Here is a 13603-nt window from a genome sequence, read left to right as displayed (position 1 = left end):
GAAATCAATGGAGGTTCAAAGATGGAGATCTAGACGAACCAAAAGACGAAACAAGAAGCAAACCAAAGGAGATTAGATCTTCTAGGTTAGAGGCCATACTAGGATCCATATGTGCTTGATTTACTTTCTCGCGCGCATTTACTTACTTATTTACGCTTTATGTCGTGGATGTTAGTTAGGCTAATTAGTTCACTAAAACGAACGCCAGACTAGCGTAAAAGTCCCTAAAAGTAATTTTGAGTACAGTGCCTATCCAAATTAAGACACTCCTTGCGCCCTTGTTCGAGGAAGGTGGGTCGGCCTTCGCAGAGTACCTCCTCTACCTTGGGACATTGCGGGTAGGCCTATAGAAGAGGCCTACATGTCTAAATGGTTCTACTCAACGAGATCAGCAAGAGAGTCTTGGATACTCGAGGCAAAAGGATGGATTTTACACTTAACATGTAATCCATCAACCGAGAATCATACGGTATGATCAGTGAAAGTGTTCACTCACCTAAATCAATGGGAATTAAGGGCAGGGCCCTAGTCCGCTTAATCCTTGAGAGATGGGATCTCGGAATCGCATTATTCATCTAGGGACATGTTTTATCTTGAATAATGTGGCAAAAACGTAGAACTTTTTTGCAAAAATTATCGAATGTAATACTTAGCAAAATCCTTTTTCTGTTTCATGTAGTTTTACTATGGCAAAAATCAATCTTTTCAACCTATGTTCAATCCTTGATGAGGACAAATTGAACATGGATAACTTCCTTGATTGGGAAAAGAGATTGAGAAGTGTTCTCAAGTCTACAAACAAAGAAAGCGTACTGGATACCCCTATTCCAAGAATAACTGCGAACTCAAAGGTTGAGGAACAAAAGCAGGCCAAAAGTATCCGGATGAAATCAATTTCAGTAACTTGCCTTATGTTGGCAACCATGGAACCTAATCTTCAAAAGAGATTCAGGAAAATGGATGCGCACACAATCATCCGTCGATTAAGGGACATGTCCCGAAACAAATCACGGTTGAGGAAGTACGGGACTTCCAAGGCAATCCGGAGAGGCATTGGAATGTCTGAATCAAAGAAAGAACTTCAACTGATTCAGAAGAACAAAAGGAAAAAGGAAGGAACTCGCGATTCCGACCAAGGTATCTATGTTATCGAAGTTAACTTAGCAAATACATTTGATTCTCAATCCTGGGTATTCGATACCGGATGTGGTGCTCATATCATTTATGATGTGCAGGGCCTTAAGGGAATCAAGTATTTATCTGGAAGGGAGCTTGTCCTACGAGTAGCAAATAGAGCAACGGTTGCTGCAAAAGCTGTAGGAACATTCAGTCTACCTTTAGAAACTGGTCTAGTTTTAGAACTTCATAATTGCTATTATGTACCCTCTATTTCTAGAAACATTATCTCTGTCTCAGAATTAGACAAAGAGGGATATCACCTATTAATAAAAAACCAGCGTTGTTCTTTATACAAAGGTGAAATGTTTTATACCAGTGCTAAGCTATACAACGGTCTCTATATTACGAATATTGAGAACGAAGTCTTCAACATAGAAACCAATAGGCTACGGTCAGATGATTCAAATCCAAGTTACCTTTGGCATTGTCGTTTGGGTCACATTAACATGACACGCATGAAGAAGCTCCATGAGCATGGACTTCTAGGTTCGTATAATTTAGAATCATATGACACATGCGAATCATGTTTAATGGGTAAAATGACGAGGTCTTCTTTTAAAGGAAAAGGAGACCGAGCCAAAGAACCCTTGGAACTCATACATACGGATGTATGCGGACCAATGAGTACTCCGGCGAGAGGTAACTATGGCTACTTCATCACGTTCACGGATGACTTCACTCGTTATGGTTACATATACTTGATGAGGCATAAGTCCGAATCGTTTGACATGTTCAAACAATTTCAGAACGAAGTAGAGAATCAACTTGGCAAGAAAATAAAAGCCATTCGATCCGATCGAGGTGGTGAATATTTGAGTCAAGAATTTGACGATCATCTTAGGAGTTGTGGTATAGTATCTCAACTCACTCCGCCAGGAACACCCCAGATGAATGGTGTTTCTGAAAGGAGAAATCGCACCTTGTTAGACATGGTTCGATCTATGATGAGTTTAGCAAATCTTCCAAACACGTTCTGGGGGTATGCTCTAGAAACGGCTGCTTTCACACTTAACCGAGCTCCGTCAAAAGCTGTAGAAAAGACGCCATATGAGTTATGGTTTGGAAAGGTTCCAAAGCTGTCTTTTCTCAAAGTCTGGGGATGTGAAGTTTATGTAAAACGTTTACAAGGAGACAAACTCGCACCTAAATCAGACAAATGTCTCTTTGTGGGCTATCCAAAAGAGACAAGGGGTTACTACTTCTACCACGAATCTGAGAACAAAGTGTTTGTTGCTCGAGATGGTGTCTTCCTTGAAAAGGAATTCCTTTCCAAACAGACAAGTGGGAGAAATGTAGATATCGATGAAATTCGATATGAGCAACAAATAAACACAGATATAGAGATATCAAGAGGTTTAGCGGCTCCTATCTATACACAAAGTATGGAAGAGGAAAATGAGGTCGAGAGAGTACCTCCCGCTCAAGTCGAATTAAATTCGCAGGAGACATCTCAACTAGTTGAGAACACTCCAAAAGTTGCTCAGGCCCCTCGTAGATCTCAAAGGCTCCAGGAATTATCTCAGAAAACAGATATCCTACTGTTAGAAGATAATGAGCCGAGTACCTACAACCAAGCTATGGCGAGCCCCGACTCCGAAAAATGGCTAAAAGCCATGAGGTCGGAAATGGATTCCATGTCAGAAAATCAAGTATGGAACTTGATCGATTTGCCCGATGGAGCAAAACCAATCGGATGCAAATGGGTTTTCAAAGTAAAAACTGACAAGGATGGAAACGTTAGCGTTTTCAAAGCTAGACTCGTGGCGAAAGGATACAAACAGATTCATGGTATAGACTATGATGAAACCTTTTCACCTGTCGCAATGCTTAAATCCATTCGGATCATTCTAGCAATTGCAGCTCATTATGATTATGAGATTTGGCAAATGGATGTCAAAACCGCCTTCCTAAACGGACACTTGGAAGAGGATGTGTACATGACACAACCCGAAGGTTTTGTAGATTCCAAAAATGCTGGAAAAGTTTGCAAGCTTAAGAAATCCATTTATGGACTCAAGCAAGCAAGCCGGAGTTGGAATCTTCGATTCGACGAGAAAATCAAAGAATTTGGATTTCTCAAGAATGCAGAAGAATCTTGTGTTTACAAGAAGGTTAGTGGGAGCGACCTAGTTTTCTTAGTCCTTTATGTCGATGACATATTAATCATAGGAAACAAGATTCCGATGTTGGAATCAGTTAAAGACTGGCTTCGGAAATGCTTCTCTATGAAGGACCTAGGGGAAGCAGAATACATATTGGGAATCAAGATCTATAGAGATAGATCAAAGAGGATGATCGGACTTAGTCAAGAAACTTATATAGATAAGATTCTTCAACGGTTCGAGATGACAAACTCCAAAAGAGGATTCCTTCCCATGTCACATGGTATGGTGCTTAGCAAAGATCAGTGTCCTAAGAGTCCTGATGAGCTAGCACACATGATGAAAGTACCCTATGCTTCGGCAATAGGATCAATCATGTACGCCATGATCTGCACTCGCCCAGACGTCTCATATGCTTTGAGCATGTGTAGCCGTTACCAATCAAATCCAGGCCAAGCGCACTGGCACGCCGCCAAGAATATCCTAAAGTACCTGAAAAGGACTAAGGATCATTTCCTGGTATATGGCGGGGAAGATACACTAAAAGTTGTAGGCCATGTGGATGCAAGCTTTCAAACTGATAGAGACGACTTCAAATCACAATCTGGGTTCGTCTACTGTCTGAATGGAGGAGCGGTATGTTGGAAAAGTTCCAAGCAGAGCACAGTTGCAGACTCTACCACTGAAGCAGAATACCTAGCGGCCTCGGAAGCTGCAAAGGAAGGAGTTTGGATCAAGAAGTTCATGATAGAACTTGGTGTCGTACCTGGCATGGAAGAGGGCGTGACTCTCTATTGTGACAACAACGGAGCAATAGCCCAAGCCAAGGAACCAAGAGCGCACCAAAAATCCAAACATATCCAAAGGAAGTACCACTTGATTAGAGAAATCATAGAAAGAAAAGATGTGGTAATTTGCAAGGTTCATACGGATGATAACGTTGCAGATCCGTTGACCAAACCGTTACCTCAGTCCAAACATGATTCACACATGAGGGACATTGGTATAAAGCGCATTGGGGAATGGCAACAAATGTAATTTGGATTCATAAAAGAGTTTATGTGCCTAATTACTTACATTCGATAAATAAAATAAAAGAAATTTTATTTTGTCCTTAGAATTTGGTTTGGTATTTTAAGAGACAGTCCACACGATAAAGAAAACGCTCCGAGTAGGCTTGTCAGATACGTGATCTGATGAATGAAACCCTACTAAGTGAACTTGGAGTGATTCATTATCAATTCCCTAGTCCAGGTCATTGCATGGACAACAATGACTCACGAAGACTAGTACGGGAGTCGATGGGATAGCGCAGTTTCATGGGCTATAGGAATAGTGTATTCGATTCGACTACGTGAGTGCATAATAGAGATTATGCGCTGGAATAACCCTCAACATGAGAAGTTCATCCAAAGAATGATGAAATCGTCAAACTTCTCATAAAGACAAGATTGAAGAGATTCCTCAAAACATGAGTGCTCAGCTCATCTTATGTAAGGAATGTCTGACTTTGGTTCCGTTAAACGCCGCGCCGTAAAAGGAGGTTATAAAGGCGGATACTGGGAAGGACAGGATAGACATGAAGTTGAGTGGGAGCGCAAGAATGGATTATGTCCTCCTAACCATGTTAGGATGCAGTGTCCTCGGGCCACTTGACGAGCAGCAACTGAAAATGCATGGCCGTGCTCAAATGGATTAAAAGTTAATCATTTGTTTTGACAGTTGTACTCGAGATCAAGAAAGTCTGAATGACGTGACGTATCAGATGGGATACTAAGTGACATGGGAATCGAGCATTGTACTTGTTCTAAGTCCAAGTGGGAGTCTGAAGGAGTTGAAGGAGATGTCCTTCGACCAAGGTGACAATGCGAACAATTTGTCGGATAGGACAATTGATGTGGAAGATCATCAAGTCCGATTGATTTAGGGATCGTAGAGTTGTAGCTAGAGACCAACTACGATCGTCGAATTACGAAGTAATTCGCGGCTAACTTCGATCGGATCCTACAACGGGTTACACATAAGAGTGACAAATTGATCTAGGATATGACTAGTGGGAGTGAGATATAATCATGGGAGTGTCCCATAAACATATCTCATAGGCCTAAAAAGGAATTAGGCAAAGATAGTACAAAAAGGCCAAAAGCAGGGTTTTTGGGCCTAGGCCGATTCGGGCACTTTTAGGGCTCGGATTGGGCTGATTTTTGGAGGGACGTTTCCTTATGTTATGAACATTAAATCTGCCAATTTTGGCTGGGTTTGGACGTCATCTCCTTAGGGAATTGAGAAAATACCAATAGTTGCTATTTTCGACTATTTCCCTAAATCTTATTCTAAAGGGTGTTTTGGGAAACCTAAAAGGAGGTGGATTCTTATTAGGGTTCTATATAAACACTCTTAGGGCAGAGAATAAGGTGTGGAATTTCTCTCTAAGCTTTCTTACTCTACCACATCAAGTAGAGAAGAGAAAGTGAGCTAATTCCCATTAACTATCTATCTAGTCAAGAAGAAAGGAGTTCTTCTTCCAACCACCATTGGTGTGCTAGCTATACAACAAGGTGGGAGATCAAATTGATTGCTCGTGTCCCAAGTAGAGGAGCTACACTTGAAGCTCTTGATCTTCTCATAAGCAATTGGAAAGGTTCGAGGGAAAACTAGCGAATAAGGTATTTATCTTTCTAGTTTTAATTAATGATTATCATAGGCTTATGCATGTGATCCTGGGAATACTAGTGTAGACATTAGATGTTTTATTCCGCTATAAACACTAGTAGAAGGGTGCAAAACCCAACAGTTGTCTTTGATCTTTTCACGAACGATGTGGCAATCTATCTCAATGTGTTTGGTACGTTCGTGGAAGACGGGATTGTCAGCAATGTGGAGTGCGGCCCGATTGTCACAGTAAACTGTCATCGGGTCGGAGTGATCGATTCCAAAATCAAGTAATAAATACTTGAGCCATTGTAATTCGCATGTGAGTATGGCTAAAACTCGATATTCTGCTTCTGCCGAAGATTTGGCAACTGTAGGTTGCTTCTTTGATTTCCAGGAAAGAGGGCTGGACCCGATCATGTAAAGTACCTTGTAGTTGATCTGCGGGTTGAAGGACAACCAGCCCAATCCGAATCACAGTATCCTGTAATGTGGAGAGAGCTGTTTGCGGATAAGAAAACTCCTTTATCAAGTGTACCTTTCAAGTATCGTAGTACGCGATGAGCGGCGTCTAAGTGTACTTGACTAGGTGTTTGCAAGTATTGACTGAGGTTATTTACGGCAAAGGTGATATCCGGTCGTGTAACCGTTAAATAAAGAAGTCGGCCGATGAGGCGACGGTAAATTGACGGATCGGCCAATGGTGTACCGTCGATGGGACTAAGGCGGAGTTTTTGTTCCATAGGAAACTCCGAAGGACGTGCAACGGTTAGTCCAGAATCGTTTAGAATATCAAGTGCAGTATTTCCGTTGACATAGGAAAATGCCTTGTGACGAGCGAGATACTTCAATACCAAGAAAGTATTGTAGACGGCCCAAATCTTTCAATGAGAAGGCTTTATTGAGAAATACTTTTAACTGGGAAATAGCATGATCATTATTTCCCGTGATAATTATATCGTCTACATAGACGAGAACATAAATTTGAGTGGAGTGAGAACGAAAAGTAAAAAGAGAATAGTCACTCTTAGATTGCGAAAGAAAATTTAAGAGATTTGTGAAGTTGGCATACTTTAGACTCCCCCTGAGACGAAAATCCGGGGGGGAGTTTCATGTAAACCTCTTCATTCAAATAGCCCTGAAGGAAAGCGTTATTAACATCTAACTGATGAAGAGTCCAGCCATTGATGGCGGCGATGGAGAGAAGGACACGAACAATAACTAATTTAGCGACTGGAGCAAAAGTGTCAATGTAATCCAACCCTTCGATTTGGGTGTAGCCTTTAGCTACCAGACGGGCTCTATAACGTTCGATGGAGCCATCGGATTTGAATTTGATTTTATACACCCATTTGCTTTCGATGGGTTTCTTGCCAGGTGGTAAACTGGTAACGGTCCAAGTTTTATTTTCTTCCAAGGCCGAAATTTCTTTGGCCATGGCTTCTTTCCAATAGGAAGACTTCATTGCTTGAGTGAAAGAAGTTGGTTTGGTAGTTGAGCCGATGAAAGAAATTGTTGATGAGAAGTGGAAAACGAGTTTATGGAGAAATAATTTTCAAGTGGATACTTGATTGTACTCGTGTTTGAACATATGTAATCCGCAAGATGGGTTGGTGGCCGGCGAGACCTCTTGGGTCGACCGGAATTCTCGTCGTCGGAATCAGAAGTTGGAGCGGCGATCGGCGAGGGAGGCGACGAAGGGGCGTCGGTAGGTGATGGAGCGACTGACGTTGAGGGCACTCCTGGACAGGGAGGCTCGTCAGCGATTTCTACAGGCACCCCGGAAGGGGTGATGGACTGTCGAGGACCCGAAGCAGGTCCAGCAGGGGTGTCTGAAGGCACCCCTGTTTCGGTAACTTGTCCAGAACTGACAAGAACAGCAGCTTCGTCAGGGAAGGTGCTACTTTCCGTCGACTGGACGGTTTGTCTTGAATCGTTTGCCGGAAAGGCAAACGTACCATTGTCGTCAATGGAGAGATACGGCGAAGGACGTTGAGAGGATCTCGCCGCCGGAGGAGAAGGAGACATCGGAAACCGAGTTTCGACAAACATGACATCTCTGGAAATAAAATTACGTCGTGTGGAGATGTCGTAAATACGGTATCCCTTCTGTCCACTAGGATAACCGAGAAAAGCCGGCGGAAGAACGGGCATCCATCTTTGTTTTGACCAAAGGAATTCGGGCATAACAAAGGCAACCAAACACACGAAGGTGTGAAAGATTCGGAGGAGAACCGAGTATAACTTCATGAGGATACTTTTCCTTTAAGTTGGGTGTTGGTAATTTGTTTATTAAATAAACTGCGGTTAATACACATTCGTCCCAAAAGGAGAGAGGAAGATTCGCTTGAAGGCGTAAAGAACGGGCCACTTCAAGAATGTGGCGATGCTTCCGTTCAACCACCCCGTTTTTTTGGGGTGTATAAGTACAACTACGTTGATGTACATTTCCTTTGTCAATGAACCAATTTTGTAAATATGAGTTCATGAATTCAGAGCCATTGTCCGATCGTAATGTTTTGATTTTGCAATTGAATTGTGTGGAGACATAATCGAAGAAATTAGTTATGAATTTGCTAGAGTTCGATTTGGAACTCATAAGAAAAATCCAAGTACAACGAGAAAAATCGTCGACAAGGGTTAAAAAATATCTACACCCGGAGGAGGATGGGACCGGAAAGGGTCCCCATACATCCGCATGTACTAACTCAAATATATGAGAGGAGGAAGAAGTACTAAGTGGGAAAGGTAAACGAGATTGTTTAGAAAGTGGACAAATATCGCACGGTACTTTATTTGATAAAAATTTAAAATTCAAACATGGAAGTTTAGAATTAAAAAATTGAAAACGACTAAAAGACGGATGGCCCAAATGGGAATGCCATAAAGAAAAAGACTCATGACTAGAACTATCTAAACTTGAAACCGAAAGGATGGGACGCTCCGTGCGAAGGAAGTAAAGGTCATCATGAAGACTACCATGCCCAATCTCCGTCCTCGTTGTTCGGTCCTGAAAAAGACACAAATTGCGATCAAATAGGACGGTACAACGAAGTGAATTAGATATTTGAAAAATAGATATGAGATTAAATTGAAAAGATGGAATATGAAGCACATCTTGTAAATAAAATCTATTTGTAAAATAGACGGTACCAATGTGATCTACCTTGACTCGGGAACCGTCCGGTAATCGGACATATAAGTCCGGTGGTGCAAGGTAATAAGAAGAAAATCGTGAAAGATTTGAACAAATATGTTTAGCGGCTCCCGAATCAATGACCCATGGAGGATGAAAAGAAGAAGTATACTTACCGGTTAGGTTAACAAGAGGATCTCTGTTGGTGCCGTTAGAGTGAGTGGTTGTGGGCTGTTGGGTTCGTTCCAAGAGAGCAAGGATGTTTTGATATTGTTCATTGGTTAATGAAGTTGCTGCAGGCACTCCCGTCCCTTGATCCGAAACCGAGTTGGCCATAGGGTCTTGTCGGTTGCGGTTTCGATTGCGTTGACCATAATTGGGTGGATAACCATGTATCTTATAACAAGAAGAAACATCATGACCATGAATCTTGCAATTATCACAAAAGGGTCGAGGTCGTTTTGTACGTTGCCTCTCCGAACCGTTGTATCGGTTTTGATTATACTCATTAGTCCCAACGACAAGGGCAGAGTTGTTGGAGTCGATATTCATGGGAGCAATGAGATTTTGTTGAACCTCTTCTTGTTTAATAAGGGAATGAATACGAAGGATTGATGGGAAGGGTTCAATCAACAAAATTTGACTCCGGATAGATGAGAATCTATCGTTAAGTCCTTGGAGAAACTCCATGGCTCTATCTTGATTTGTTCTTTCTACCAAGTAACGACCATGACCACATGTACAAGGCTCGATGATTAACAAGGAATTGAGTTCGTCTTGAAGAGCCTTGAGGTTAGTAAAATACGTTGAAACGTTGGAATTGTCTTGTTTAAGACAAGAAATTGCTCTCTTAAGTTGGAAAATTTTTGGAGCATTACTTTGATGAAAACGGTCATAGAGATTATGCCATATATCGAATGCCGACTCATCGTATAAGATGGATGATCGAGGAGGTGGGTCTACCGAATTGATAAGCCAACTAGAAACGAGATCGCTATATCGTCCCCATTGTTCTAATTCATTAGGATCAGTGGGTTTGTCGATGCTTCCAACTACGAATCCTAGTTTGCCTTTTGCTCTTAAGGCTTTTGACATTCCTCGTGACCATGAGGAGTAATTATCACCGGTTAGAAGCGGTGTAATGAGAATAGTAGTAGGGGAATCCGAATGGTGAACATCAAACGGCCCACTATTGAATTAGTGTGAACTTGAGAAGTTTCCGGGGTTTCGGGAGTAGTCATGATTCAAGAGCAAAAAAAAATTTAGGCTCTTATACCATGTGAAAAGGTTACCCCTTTGATGTTTGTTGCTCTCGGTTGAAGCCGAAAGTATGAACTATAAACACACTCGGGTATAACCGAGTGGAGGTGAAGAGGATGAGTGTCTCGGGTTGACAACCAAGAGACCAAGAGAGAGAGAGAGATGATGTCTCGGGTGTGATAGCCGAGAGAGATGATGATCTCGGGTGATTAACCGAGAAGAAGAAGAGAGATTCAGATGAAGGCCGAGAAGAAGGATGATGTTGATGGTGAGAGATAATAGTTTAGGTAAAATACCTTCTTTGTTATTCACTTACAACTTATGTTTTACATCATGTATGGATCCCTTTATATAGGTTTACAATGGAGAAGTTTTAGAGATATGAAACTCTTATGATGTCTATCTAACATGTTTATCTAAATACAACAATCCTAATCGTACTAGGAAACCTAATTGTATTAGAAATCCTATATCCTATCGTGGACCTAATCCACTCGGTTTAGCCGAGTGGAGTGGACCTTCCAACAAGATATTTGAGTATGGCTTTTCAGATTCAGAGGAAGCTTTGAAGGGTATAAAATATGTTGAAAGAGATGATTCTGGATGTGATGTTGCTGAGGACTCTGAGATTCATGATATATGTATGACAAAAAATCAAACCAAGGAAGGTAACCAGTCTACTGAAATTGAAGTTCCTAAATCGATCACCTTAGAAAAAGAAAAGAGCAAAAATATTTGCAACGAAGTTGGCGAAATACTACAGAGTTGACCTAGCTCTTTGAATCTTTTGCTCAGAAAAAAGGGAATCAGCAATTCAGTTGCTACAATTGATTATTCTGTTGATGTTGCTACGAATAGCAACAAGTGGAGCAATACTGACACGGAGGATGAAGGGATTGATGAAAACGATTCTGGTGCAACATGGGTACAGGGACTAATGGAAGGGGAATATTCTGATCTAAGTGTACAAGAGCGTCTTAATGCTCTTGTCGCCTTAGTAGGTTTGGCCATTGAAGGAAATTCAATCCGTGCCATTCTGGAGGTAGCCTACTGAACCTCTCTCTCCCACTTTGTATGTATAAATATATATATGTGTGTGTGTGTGTGTGTGTGTGCGTTTTTATATACTGTGATATGACGTGAAAAGTTACACAGGAACGCTTGGAAGCTGCAAATGCTCTTAAGAAACAAATGTTGGTTGAGGCTCAACTTGATAAGAGGCGGATGAAAGAAGATTATACAACTCCATCTGGCGATAGAAAAAATAATGAGCCGTCTCTATATCCTTCCTTGAAGCAAGGATCTCTTCTTGATCCCAGCAGTCTCCAAAATGAGTTCTCTGGTGCAGATGTTTGCCAACAGCAACATGCACATGTTGCTGCAGAAAAATCACAATCAGAATTAAAATCCTATATTGGTCGATGTGCAGAAGAGACATATGTGTATCGATCATTGCCTTTAGGTCAAGATCGAAGGCGTAGTCGTTACTGGCTATTTCCTACATCAACATCTAGAAATGATCCTGGGTGTGGTAGGATCTTCGTGGAATCTGAAGGTGGTTCGTGGAGGCTTATTGATTCGTTGTAGGTACATTACCTTCGTATCATTCTATTATAAGTTTTATTTAGAGACTTTATGTCAGGGTGTATACACATCACTTGCATCTTTAAATTTATTATTGAACTCAATCGATGTTTTTACATGCAGGCCTTTGATGCTCTTTTGGTATCTTTAGATACTCGTGGAATTAGGGAAGCACATTTGCACTTAATATTGCAAAAAGTTGAGGTATTGCTTAAAGAATTTGTAAGAAGGAATTTGAAGTGCAAGAATCTGAGGGATCCAAAAGAAGCAAGCATCAAATCTGAAGCTTTTGATATGCCTTCCAGTCCTGATTACTCAATTGAAAGCCGTGGTTTTAGTTTTGATACAGTTGGTGGGCCATCATCTTTCAGAGTAGAGTTTGGGATGTCTGAGACTGAGAGAGGCAATGCCTTCAAAAGGTTTCAAGATTGCAACAAGTGGTTGTGGAAAGAATGCTTTAATCTGTCAATATTATGTGCTATAAAATCTAGGAAGACAAGATGCTCCGAGCTTTTGAGCAGTTGTGATTTTTGTAATGAGACATACTCCTCTAGAAACAAGCTATGCCCTTTTTGCCGTAGGACGGTTGGAAACTTTTCTGACAATTAAAGTTTTCCAATCCTGTTGATCAATGTGGAGATAATTCAAAGAAGGTATCCCACTGCAATTTCCGATGTTCAAAGTCTTCTCTTCCTTCGACGATCATATTTATCCAAGCACTGTTAGCTTTAATCGAGGTGAGAACTGTGCGATTTGGTAGCATATTATTTATCTAGGTCGAGTTAGATTGACCAATTTATTCCGAAAGACACTTCCTATTTTGTACTTAATTTCTTTTCATATTCTTGCGTTCGTTACATTTACTATAGACAACTTTTCAGGTTTCTCCCTCCCGAAGCTCTCCAACCTCTCTGGACAGAGGATTATCGTAATTCCTGGGGTTTGAAGGTGCAATCCTCATCGTCAGCAGAGGATCTATTTCAGGTTTACACTTTATCTTCTGGAATTTTTTCTTGGATACTTGCTGTATCTAAAATGAATTACTTCTATCAAGACATATACCATTCTTAATATTTTTACGCATTCATTTGGTGTGTAGGTTCCATATTTTGTCATGAAACTCATATATTTAGTACTATATTTTTTTTAATGCAGATTTGGACTCTTTTGGAGAGTGCCGTTAAAGTCGATTATCTATCTTTGAACTTTGAGACGACAAAGAAACTGTTGTGTTCCTTCATACCATCTAGGCGAGTTGTTGATGATTTTTCCTCTGGATCAGTTCCTACTTTTCCATGGGTACCACAGACGACTGCTGTTGTTGCATTAAGGCTTCTAGAACTTGACGCGTCTATTTGTTACACGCCACAACAGAAGGCGGATTTGGACAAGAAGAAGGAAAAAGGAGAACTCATTGTGAGTTTTTGATTTAGGAACTTGATATTTTCTAATCAATAAGCATCTTAGGCATTCTTTAGTACTAAGAAGATCTTAGAAATTCTGTAGTACTTAGACATCTTCTGAGCCCACATGACAGAGTCTGAGACAAAGTTACGTGGTACGGGTACCGGTACGCGGTTCGCTACCATGTGAGTATTGGGTACGCAAGGGTATACTTCTTCGGTACGCCATTTTCGATTTCAGTTCCTTCTGAATTATTTTCCTAGGAGTGATGCATTTATAATAGATA

At 41.0% G+C, this 13603-nt stretch overlaps 1 pseudogene; it reads left to right on the top strand.

The window, feature by feature from the left end:
* The first annotated feature begins 10006 nt into the window (after positions 1-10006).
* On the top strand, positions 10007-13341 carry LOC147567991 (homeobox-DDT domain protein RLT2-like; annotated as a pseudogene).
* Positions 13342-13603: the final 262 nt, after the last annotated feature.

This window comes from Eschscholzia californica, unplaced genomic scaffold, assembly GCF_041429995.1.
Source record: "Eschscholzia californica isolate CP2 unplaced genomic scaffold, dmEscCali1.0.p SCAF_1, whole genome shotgun sequence".
NCBI classification, from domain to species: Eukaryota; Viridiplantae; Streptophyta; class Magnoliopsida; order Ranunculales; family Papaveraceae; genus Eschscholzia; species Eschscholzia californica.
This window is presented reverse-complemented; position numbering and strand designations above follow the sequence as displayed.